This window comes from Culex pipiens, chromosome 2 (genome assembly GCF_016801865.2).
Source record: "Culex pipiens pallens isolate TS chromosome 2, TS_CPP_V2, whole genome shotgun sequence".
Classification (NCBI taxonomy): domain Eukaryota; kingdom Metazoa; phylum Arthropoda; class Insecta; order Diptera; family Culicidae; genus Culex; species Culex pipiens.
The window spans coordinates 207870835-207881789 of record NC_068938.1 but is presented as its reverse complement, the minus strand read 5'-3'; the positions used below and the strand labels follow the sequence as shown (position 1 = coordinate 207881789).

The following is a 10955-nucleotide window of genomic DNA, read 5'->3' as shown; positions in this document are numbered from 1 at the left end:
TAATAAATTTTTATAATAAACCAAAACATTTTTCTGAATCTTGCTAAAAAACAAAGAAAAATTGTCATTTCCGTAACCATTAATGCGAAATGCTTACCCTCGTGGAACGTCCGACCCGTAGAAAAAAAATCCGCTAAAAAGGGACAGTGTGGGTGGCCACGACCGACCAACCGCCGAGCATCAGGTTTACTTATGTTAATGCGTTTTCCATTTCTGGTCTGGCCGCCTTTCCCTGTGCTGCTGTCCCGCAACCGTCCTTAATCCAATTCTTGTAATCTGAAACCTCGACGTACCCATTATAGGGTAAATGGACTTAATTCCGGTCATTCCCTTTAAGTTGGTTTTTCCTTAACGAATTTGTTCAAATTACGACCCTTCCACCCAAATCCCAGCAATGATGTAACCCGGAATCGAAGAGGATCACTCACGAAGCTCACTTTCATCGGGCGGAGGAGGAGAACGCGAAGGGGAAAATGGTGACAATTTCCACGAAGAACAACTCTCGCTCTGATTGCGGCAGTGATGCCAGCTGCTGCAGGTTGCACTCGAGCAGTGACGTAAGTCTCAGTCCACGGGATTCCGGCAATTCCCCCCATTTGCAGTGATTTTGCATTTTCGATTTCGATTCGGTCGGATTTCGCCGCGCGTTCCTCGGATTGGAGTGCATGTGGCCAGTTCCACAGTGTGTTGCAACACTCTATTACTGTGGGATGATGGTGCTGGAGTGCAGTGAAATGCTGCCCAGACCGAAAAGCATTTGCTCCGTTTAATTCAATCGAAGTGCTCTTTATCGTAATGATTTCGGAGCGGATTGGCCCTTGCGGGACTGGGAAATAAAAAATTTATCTATTTTAAGACAAATCAGGTAAAATATTCTCTAAACTTTTAGGTTTAAATTAATTCTTTAGTTTGAAGACACCGTCAAAATGGAATTTTAGTGCTACATACCACATTTTCAAAGGTTAGGCTAGATTTTTCGGACATCAAACAATTTGTCCTTGGAAAACCAAGTTAACAATCGGATGCAATGGTGTGTGGTTTTTTATATAAATAAGGAAAATTATCATTTTCCACCCTAGCACGGTGTCGGTCACCCTAATGGCCAATCCAAACAATACGGGTCTAGTTATTTTGACCTGGGAACTTCCAGAACAAAATTGAGCCCGATCGGAGAACTTTTTTTCCGGTTTATGGTCTCGTGGCGCAGGGGTAGCGGCTTCGGCTGCCGATCCCGATGATGCTATGAGACGCGGGTTCGATTCCCGCCTTATCCACTGAGCTTCTATCGGATGGTGAAGTAAAACGTCGGTCCCGGTTTCTCCTGTCTCGTCAGAGGCGCTGGAGCAGAAATCCCACGTTAGAGGAAGGCCATGCCCCGGGGGGCGTAGTGCCAATAGTTTCGTTTCGTTTTTTTGCTTTTTTCAAATGGAATTGCTGTATTTGGATTTCTAATGATATTTAAGATTTTTTGGAACTTTATATATTTGAAGGGATGAAAAAGTTACTTAAGTATTCCAAACATTATTTTTTCTATAAATAAAATAAAAACATGCAAAATATTAAAAAGATCCCCTCATATTTGAAAGAATAGGAAAAATTACAAAAAACATTATGGCAGTCAAGAATTGGTTTTCAGAAATAAAATTAAAAACGAACTTTTTTGAAACAAATGCTTATGTTTGAAAAAGTTGCAAAACACGAAAAAATATAAAAACGATCAAGAATATGTTGTTTTTGGAATAAAAAAAGATTTGAGAGATAGCCTTTTTATTGAAAAATTGCTCATGTTTAAAAAAATGAAATAACTCACAATAGTTTTAGTTTAATTTATTACAAAAACTAATATTTGTTTAGGGAATGGAAATTTCTCAAAAAATGATTTAAAAATAATCCTATCAAAAAATATTTTTTTAGAGAGTATTCTAAGTCAATACATTTTTCTAAAATTCACAGTGACAAAAACTTTTTTAAAAATATTCATAATTTAAAATTGGCTTAAAATGGCTTTTATTATGAAAAGATGTATTTTACAAAAAAACAAAACCCACATTTATTAGTGAACAATTCTTGTAGGGTAAATTTCTATTCATATTTTTTTCCCAAATTCAACTTATGTCCAAACTTTTCGATTGCTATAAAGTTCAGAGTTTTGTCCTGTAAAAACTTATTTAAATGTAATGATTTTGGAAACTTGATTTATTGAAAAAAAAAAAAAAGAATAGAAATCATAATTTTGTATGGTCTTAATACCCCAAAAGATGCTTTGTTATTTTTTTGATTTAGTCATAAATGCTTAAAAATGGAATAAGGCCATTATACATTTTGTAAAAAGTTGATGTCTCTTGTCCCAAGTTATCAAAGTTTTTAAGGCAAGATGTTACCAAAGTTTTCTTTAAGGCTTCATTACAATTATGCTACTGTAAAACACATCTAAGAATCCGTATTATCTGCATGCATAAAAAATCGTAAAATCATGAATATTTTTCATGAATTCATGAAGTATAGTCATGACATCATGGAAATCAGTCATAAAATCATGAATGGTGTTATTCTTGATTCCATGGACCAAAATTCATGAATATTCGTGAAATAGTTTAATCCATGAATAAAATCCATAAATTTATGAAATTTTATTCACGATTTCATGAATAAAATAAATGAATTCTTGAAAAGTATCAGGGTCATCATTCGCCAACCCTCTTCAATTTTTGTGAAACTTTGCTCTAAGGGGTAATTTTGGCCCCTGATCACGAATCCAAGGTCCATTTTTCGATATCTCAGATCGGTGGGGTGGAACGACCCATTTCATTTTTCTGAATTTTTACTGAGACACGTTTTTCTGTGAACTTGAAACCGCAAAGAAATGGAATTTTGGTGTCAAAGTGTTTTTTTGTGTCAAATTGGACACTCGATTTGGTGGCATACTCAAAATTCCGGAAAACGTATTTTTCATAAAAAGAAATCAAAACATCTTTTAAAAAGTTTTAAAATCGCAGCAATTTCCCATTACTCAACTATCAAAAATCTTGAGACATTTCATTTTAATGGGAAATTTAATGTACTTTTCGAATCTGAAAAAAACCCAGAATATTTTTTCATTTAAAACAAAATTTTCGTTTTAAAATTTTGTGTATTTTGTAACATTTCAGGGTTATTTTTTAGAGTGTGACAATGTTCTACAAAGTTAAAGGGCTTACAAAATCAAAAATCAATTAGTAATTAAAAATAAGGGGTTTTTATGTATGCTTCACGAGTTATCAGAATTTCACAAACAAGATTTTTTTTGTGATGTTTTTGATAATTTTTGACAAGTTTTTCGAATTGTTAACCCCTAAAACTCAATCGTGTGCCTTTGAATGCTTTTTATTTTTCAAAAAGTTCAGCAAATTGAATGACTTGTGACTCGTGCATTTTAGAATCAGACATTTAAAAAAATATTTAAATGATGATTGGCAGTTATTTATATCTTTTTTTTAGTTTAGTTCTTATCAACATACAACATAGCCGAAAACACCAAATCGATCAGAAAATCCCATCTCAAGGTACATAATTTCATAAATTTACACACTCATTTGTGTCTTGTGTGGTGAAACTAATGACGCAAAATTACTTCTTTTGACAAAGGGAATGCATGGAAAAAAATTTATCCGAATAAAAAAATTACATTAAAATTGTGAAAACGTATAGAACTATCTAGAAGGAAAAAGTATTATTGAGTTATAAAAATAGCAAATTTTATAAAAATTCATGGAGATTTATTCTCTTAATTCCCATACTGTCCATAAAATTCCAGTCCCGAAGAGGTTCCCATCTAGCTCACGAAAGGATCAACCCGGGGGAATGGGATTCCGTCTGCCCAAGTCTAGAAGAAAGAGCATACAGAGTTAGTAGCTGCTACTAGTTCCGAGACACCCACCGATTGCTCGACCGAGATCGCCGTCGCACAATCTCGACCGATTGAAGCTGAATGGAAATCGAAATAAAATTTGTTCTTTTTTTTGCTGCCAGCCAACCAGACTGTGCTTTCATTGTCCGACCATCGAATCTGGAAGTCTTGAGGGGTTGTGGGGAATGTCGTTGTCTGGAAGTGGCCACCGGGCGAATAGCAAATGAGAAGTGCACTTTTTTCTCTCCTGACTTCTCATTGCATCGATTAGCAATTCCAAATGATTTCATTTAGCCCTCGAGTCGCTCGGGTTCGTTGATATTAATCGTGATTTTAATATTTTTATCATACTCGCGGGGCGAGTTAAATTATTCCAATCCAACTGTGTGGTGGGATGGTGTAATAGCAGCAGCAGCAGTCCTGAAGACAGACAGCACTGACTTCAGGGGGGTTGGCGAACTGTTGCACGATTTTGATTGCATTAAGAAATCGATTTCTGTTACGTTTTTGTTTTCGGGACTCCCACAGCTTCCTTGCTGGCTTGAAAAGAAGTCGTGTCATTGGAAAGTGAAAACCGTCGTCTTTTTCAAAGTGGCGTAATCGAAATCATGCCGATTGGGGGAACCCTTTACATTGTAACTGTCGGGTTACCACCGGCTCATGAGCGCTATCGAGACTCCCTCATGTAGCCTCAGGGTCGGCATGCTTGCGGTCCTGAATCGCGGTAAGCTGGGAAATGCGTCGGAATCCAGTGAAAACTCCACAACTTCGATCGAACTCTTCTCTATTTCCTCCCACTTTCTTAAAGCTATCTGACCTTCTCTCTGCTCTTCCTTCTTCTCGGGGCCCCGTACTCCGACACTGCTTCCGGTGACGTCGCTTCCTCCTCTCCTGTTGCTTCAGCTACTCGCCGCTACGCGGCGCAACCGCTCATTGTTGTTCTGGCACTCGCCGAATCACGGCGCAGCCTCCTGGTTGTGGTCTTCGCGGCGTACTCGACCGGTTGCGGTCGTACAAGGGTCCCACTCATACCGGTTCTTGTCGTCCTGTCCTCTGTCGTGGTTGGTTGCGTCCTACGACCTTCGGAAGTACCATCGAGGGTGTCCGGAATACCCGGATGAGGCGCAGGTACGACGCGGGTAGACGTCCGGCTGTGGACTGGATTCTGGGGGTGACTCGATGGTTGCGGCGAGTCCCCGGTTGGTGTCCTCGACACGGTTGTTGCGAGGCGGTGCCGAACTGGCACTTAACGTGAGGTACGAGGGGTCCTGATGTCCTTCAGCGGTCTCAAACACTCCTGGTTCCCGCTGGCACTATCACTCACGGCCGTGGCCGTGCACTGACACTTCTTGGCGAAACAGTGGATTTGTAGCGGTCCAACTGTTCGCTATGACTCTTTCCGGGCAATTGGACGAGTCTTGAGGAGTCCTTGGCGGTTGACGGTCTTCGTCTTTCCCCTCCTCTTTCCGCGCCTTTTCCCTGACCTTCCAACCTACCGTCATGTCACCTCTCTACCGCCCACTGCCGACGAGGTCCTCTGGTGGTCGGTTTCGGAAGCTTCTGCTGGCTGCGTTCTTGGTGGACGTCACTTGCTGGGTCGTTTACCGGAGACAAAACACTTGACACGCGAACACTTCCCAACTTTTACATTAAACGGAAAACAAATCGCGTAAATCGCGGTAACCTTCACGAGTGAGGTTCCGAACGGTTACACTCTCCCCCAGCTCGGGTAAAAAAAATACTTGTATGCAAGGATTTTTTTTTTTACACAACAAATATTTTTTTAGAAAAAATTGCATGTTGAAACCACGTCAAAGCGGCCTAGCTGAACCTTCCAAACTCAAAATAATATCTACAGGACTGATAATCAGCGTCACACTGTAGCTCATGAAATATTTCACACCCCATTTCTTGATTCCGACAGCCAATATTCTATGAAAAACATGCGAAATTTGGACAGTATTGTGATCTGAGTTATCGGGGTCATAAGGCATCAACGAAGGAAATCCTTCTCCGCGCTGTTTAGCAGGACGAACCTGTGTACTGGCCATCAACGTATATTTCAACTCCAGCCTCCAGCGATAAACTCATTGATTTATACTGTCACAAATCTCACCAAAATCCAAAAAGGAACAAACTAAAATTCAACAAACTACTATTTACAAGACAAACTAATAAATAAATAAATAAATAACAAAGCTACTCATGCACAAATAACAAATTAAAATTAAATCATGCAAATAAATAATTTAAAAAAACAAAAACTACGAACTCCGGAGCATGCCTATTTACAAAAACAGAGTCATTCGCGGATTGTGCATGAAACATTTCATCGTTGTCAGAGTTGTTTTAAGCACTCTAGTACTTCTTTTCTACTGTCATTTCATCTGTGTACGTGCGTATCTGACATCGGCTGTCAAACGATATTGTGTTATTGTGGAACAAACGTGGTGCTTTCCAATTGAAGTTCAATTCTGAAAATTTCAGGTTTTGGACACTTTAAAGGCCTTTACTAATTAAAATTTGTTGTTTTCTCAACGCAGAAAATCAATGGCCATAAAATTCAATGCGGAGTTTAGCTCTAAAGTGTCCTTCCTGGGATTTTTGGAGTTGTTCTTTCTCTGGTAAAGTTAAATGTTATGAGGAAAATTATTATGCGGTTCAAGGTGAGTAGTGTGAATTATCTTCCTATCAGGTATTGTGAGTTCTATTGTGCTTTTTTTTACGGTGAATTATCTGATTACAGTTTATTATGTTAGACAATATGTCTTTAGTTGACCCAAATCAAGGTCGTAAAATTCTCATTATCAGCCAGTTTTACATATTTCTGCCACTCGATACCTCAGTTTCCTAAACACATCACTAAAGACTTATTAACAGTGGTGTGAATAGTTCTACCTAAGAATCAAGCAACATAAACATGCAAAACTGCTGTCACAAGTATTCTACTCATTCATTTCATTCATTCTTTTCTTACATTCGTTTCACTTATTTACTATTCATTCATTCATTGTTACATTCTTGTCACATTCCAAAAGTACATTCTTTGATTCATTCATTTTCACTCATACAAATCAGCAACAGTAAAGTCGCATTTGCAAACTCCTACAATGACACAATTCACATGTCAACACCAACACTAACGTGGCTTAGCGATAATTGAGAATGAGTAATAGAGTTCTCAGACGATGCTTTAAACGAAAACTACTACCACATTCCAATATCTGCCAACGTCTTCTCACCTTTCAGCTCATTAAGCCATTCTACTACTTCACAGGTACTAAACACCTGCCACCTTCACGACTGATTCACCAACTCTAGCGCAATACACGGTTTGAAGAACTTTTACAACCATGTATGCAGCTGGCTTACAGTACGTGCTCAATTTTGAGAACTGGCTCACCATCTCTACGGATACCTGAGACCAGACTCGATTTTTGCAATCCTCGTTGCGTAAACTTCTAACAAACATCAACTTTTTTTTGTTCCGGAACTTCAACTTTAACAACATTTGCCAACTCTGGGCATAAAATTGGGTCCTGCCTGCTGCAGTTTTGACCCGGAGTCCTGGATGCACCCAACTACGTTAGCATGGAGCTGTAATGTACAGTATTGGACGACGTAGCACTCTAAAAGAATTGTTTACAGAGGTAACTATTCGCCAATCGTACCAGATCTCCTTCACTAACTAGCTGCCGATCACTCACTCCAAATTTTTCCATTACAGGAAACTATTAGGCCGATAACATCGCACCTTACTCCAACAACGCGCGCTCCTTCAACTTCTTTAACTCACCATCAGGTAAGTCACCTTCCAATTTCGTAACTACTTGTTACTAAAAACCTCCTACTAAACTCCTACTAAACTCCTAGATACTGGTTCAAAATTTATGCTGTCCAGATTTCACTGTTTGTAACAAACTGTCCTGATTACACTGAGATTCTGACGAAAAATAACTTATTAACTTCAACAGACCTCACGAATCAAACAAACGTACACAAACAGGAAACGGACCAAACATTTAAACAATTTCCAGGACTTACTATTTTGCCAAGTATCATGATTGCTCTGCCTTACGAACAACCAAGCTTCTCCATCTCACTAAGTGAGAGAAGTAAACAAACTCCTACTACTTCCTTATCAGCCTTCTGCTGAACTCCTTTTACCAATTTGAACCAATTTGTTGAAATATCTAGGAATTCTTAACTAAAAGAATCAGAATTTCTGTAAAAATTGTTCCTTGATAAAACTCCTACAAGTCTCCACAACTCAAACAAAAGCTTGTGATGTGGAACTCAGCTCACACTTCTTTCTAACTTGCGACTAATTTCAAAATATTCTAACCTCTTTGGTATTCTAGTACGTATTCTTGCTCAGTAGTTCAGGTTAAAATTCAATATGTTCTTGATTTCATCATCTTTCATGCTAGTACTGGGATGTACTAAATTAGTTCTCAGGGATTTGGGTATAAATTATTGAAACATTTCAAACTATTCTTGTATTTCCATTAGTCGCACCAAATGTTCACCAATACACATTAAAAATTGTAAAAATTTAGCTTTCACGTGCTCGAAATACACTATCACAATGATACATTTTTCAATTTTGTTCTCAATCTTCTCATTTCAGCTCTGCTCTGTACTAAATCCAGCTGAAGTCTTCACTGATGAACCTGGAACATCCGCTGAACAGCATGCAACCAGTTCGGTGTTCTACGATCAACGTGTACTAACAACAGAATCACGTGTCGCGTTATTTGAATTGTAATTTTATAAAATTTAAAAAGAACTAAGTACGGAAGCAGATTTTAAACTGAAAATCAATTTGTTATTCTAGTTAGGGCATTCCGCCTTGTTTTAACGACTAAATCGTAATTGTAAAATCCTAGGTAGTTGTGAAAGCGCGATAAAATTTGTTAAATTACTAGATTTGCACATTCTCAAGTGAGAAATTGATTAGAAAAACCTATAAATTTGTTCATGCATCCTAAATATGCAGAAAATAACTGTAAATTGAAAAAATCTCTAGTATTGTTATAGTTTTAGGTTTATTCTTGAAGTAAATGACTAGTTTGCTGGGTGTTTTATTTGACCAACGCTGAAAGATAACGCAATTCATACACAGGTGAAGTGATTGCTCCATACAAACTCAATCAATGAACTCATTAATGGTCAACTCCGACCTTCTTTTGTCAATTGCCCTTTTCATACAAATTTGGACGTCAGAACCCCTCAATGGACGAACGAAATCGTTCAATCGCAGCGTGTAAAGTCAAAATTATCCATCACACAAGTGCGGAAATTCATTCAAGCTGGCGGGATGTTTTCCCAGAGACGCCTGCGATAACTGGTTCCTTCAAGCAATTTTTCCCCAAGCTTAACCCTTGAAAACAGACTACAAGTCTAATTTTTGTTGGGCGCCAAAGTGTAACTGTCGGGTTACCACCGGCTCATGAGCGCTATCGAGACTCCCTCATGTAGCCTCAGGGTCGGCATGCTTGCGGTCCTGAATCGCGGTAAGCTGGGAAATGCGTCGGAATCCAGTGAAAACTCCACAACTTCGATCGAACTCTTCTCTATTTCCTCCCACTTTCTTAAAGCTATCTGACCTTCTCTCTGCTCTTCCTTCTTCTCGGGGCCCCGTACTCCGACACTGCTTCCGGTGACGTCGCTTCCTCCTCTCCTGTTGCTTCAGCTACTCGCCGCTACGCGGCGCAACCGCTCATTGTTGTTCTGGCACTCGCCGAATCACGGCGCAGCCTCCTGGTTGTGGTCTTCGCGGCGTACTCGACCGGTTGCGGTCGTACAAGGGTCCCACTCATACCGGTTCTTGTCGTCCTGTCCTCTGTCGTGGTTGGTTGCGTCCTACGACCTTCGGAAGTACCATCGAGGGTGTCCGGAATACCCGGATGAGGCGCAGGTACGACGCGGGTAGACGTCCGGCTGTGGACTGGATTCTGGGGGTGACTCGATGGTTGCGGCGAGTCCCCGGTTGGTGTCCTCGACACGGTTGTTGCGAGGCGGTGCCGAACTGGCACTTAACGTGAGGTACGAGGGGTCCTGATGTCCTTCAGCGGTCTCAAACACTCCTGGTTCCCGCTGGCACTATCACTCACGGCCGTGGCCGTGCACTGACACTTCTTGGCGAAACAGTGGATTTGTAGCGGTCCAACTGTTCGCTATGACTCTTTCCGGGCAATTGGACGAGTCTTGAGGAGTCCTTGGCGGTTGACGGTCTTCGTCTTTCCCCTCCTCTTTCCGCGCCTTTTCCCTGACCTTCCAACCTACCGTCATGTCACCTCTCTACCACCCACTGCCGACGAGGTCCTCTGGTGGTCGGTTTCGGAAGCTTCTGCTGGCTGCGTTCTTGGTGGACGCCACTTGCTGGGTCGTTTACCGGAGACAAAACACTTGACACGCGAACACTTCCCAACTTTTACATTAAACGGAAAACAAATCGCGTAAATCGCGGTAACCTTCACGAGTGAGGTTCCGAACGGTTACAACATAACCTAAAACTATTTCAAAGGCATGCACTTTTATGCAATTGCAGTGCAGCACACTGCTCAGCTGCTTAAACCCAGACGACTAACCCTTCGGTGGGACTGACCTTTCGCGTCGATCATGCCCCCTGGACACTAATGAGCTGCCGCAGATCTCAGAAAACTCAAGAAATTAATTAACTTCAAAGAACTCCTGCAATTGTCAAAATTCTTGACATAAACCACATAAATCAAGGCAATGTTCCCCGCTGCTTTGTTGCTGGCTACCGTTTCGTTCGATTTTGATCAGCCAGCAACTTCGTTTCTAAATAGTCTGGCTGGCTCTAGAGCTGCCGAGGTGTATGAAAGCATATTGCCACTAATCGAGGCTAGTCTAAGCCCTGATGTCGTCCGGCTCGGATTCCGTTTGATGTCATGTTTCCGCTAGCGGCACTTTTCATGCCAAAAGGCTGCCAGAAGCAGGCAGGACGAATTAAGTTAGTGGTGAACAAAAATAAAAATCAAACACAAAAAAGAAAAATCAATGATACTATGGAAGTTAAGTTAAATTAAATATAATAAGTCAC

At 40.4% G+C, this 10955-nt stretch overlaps 1 long non-coding RNA gene across 1 annotated transcript; it reads left to right on the top strand.

The window, feature by feature from the left end:
• The first annotated feature begins 4577 nt into the window (after positions 1-4577).
• LOC120423324 (uncharacterized) lies at positions 4578-10317 on the top strand. Its single transcript, XR_005606221.2, has 4 exons — positions 4578-6552; positions 7164-7536; positions 7614-7688; positions 8517-10317. It is a non-coding gene; the product is annotated as an uncharacterized LOC120423324 (long non-coding RNA).
• The last annotated feature ends 638 nt before the right edge of the window (positions 10318-10955 follow it).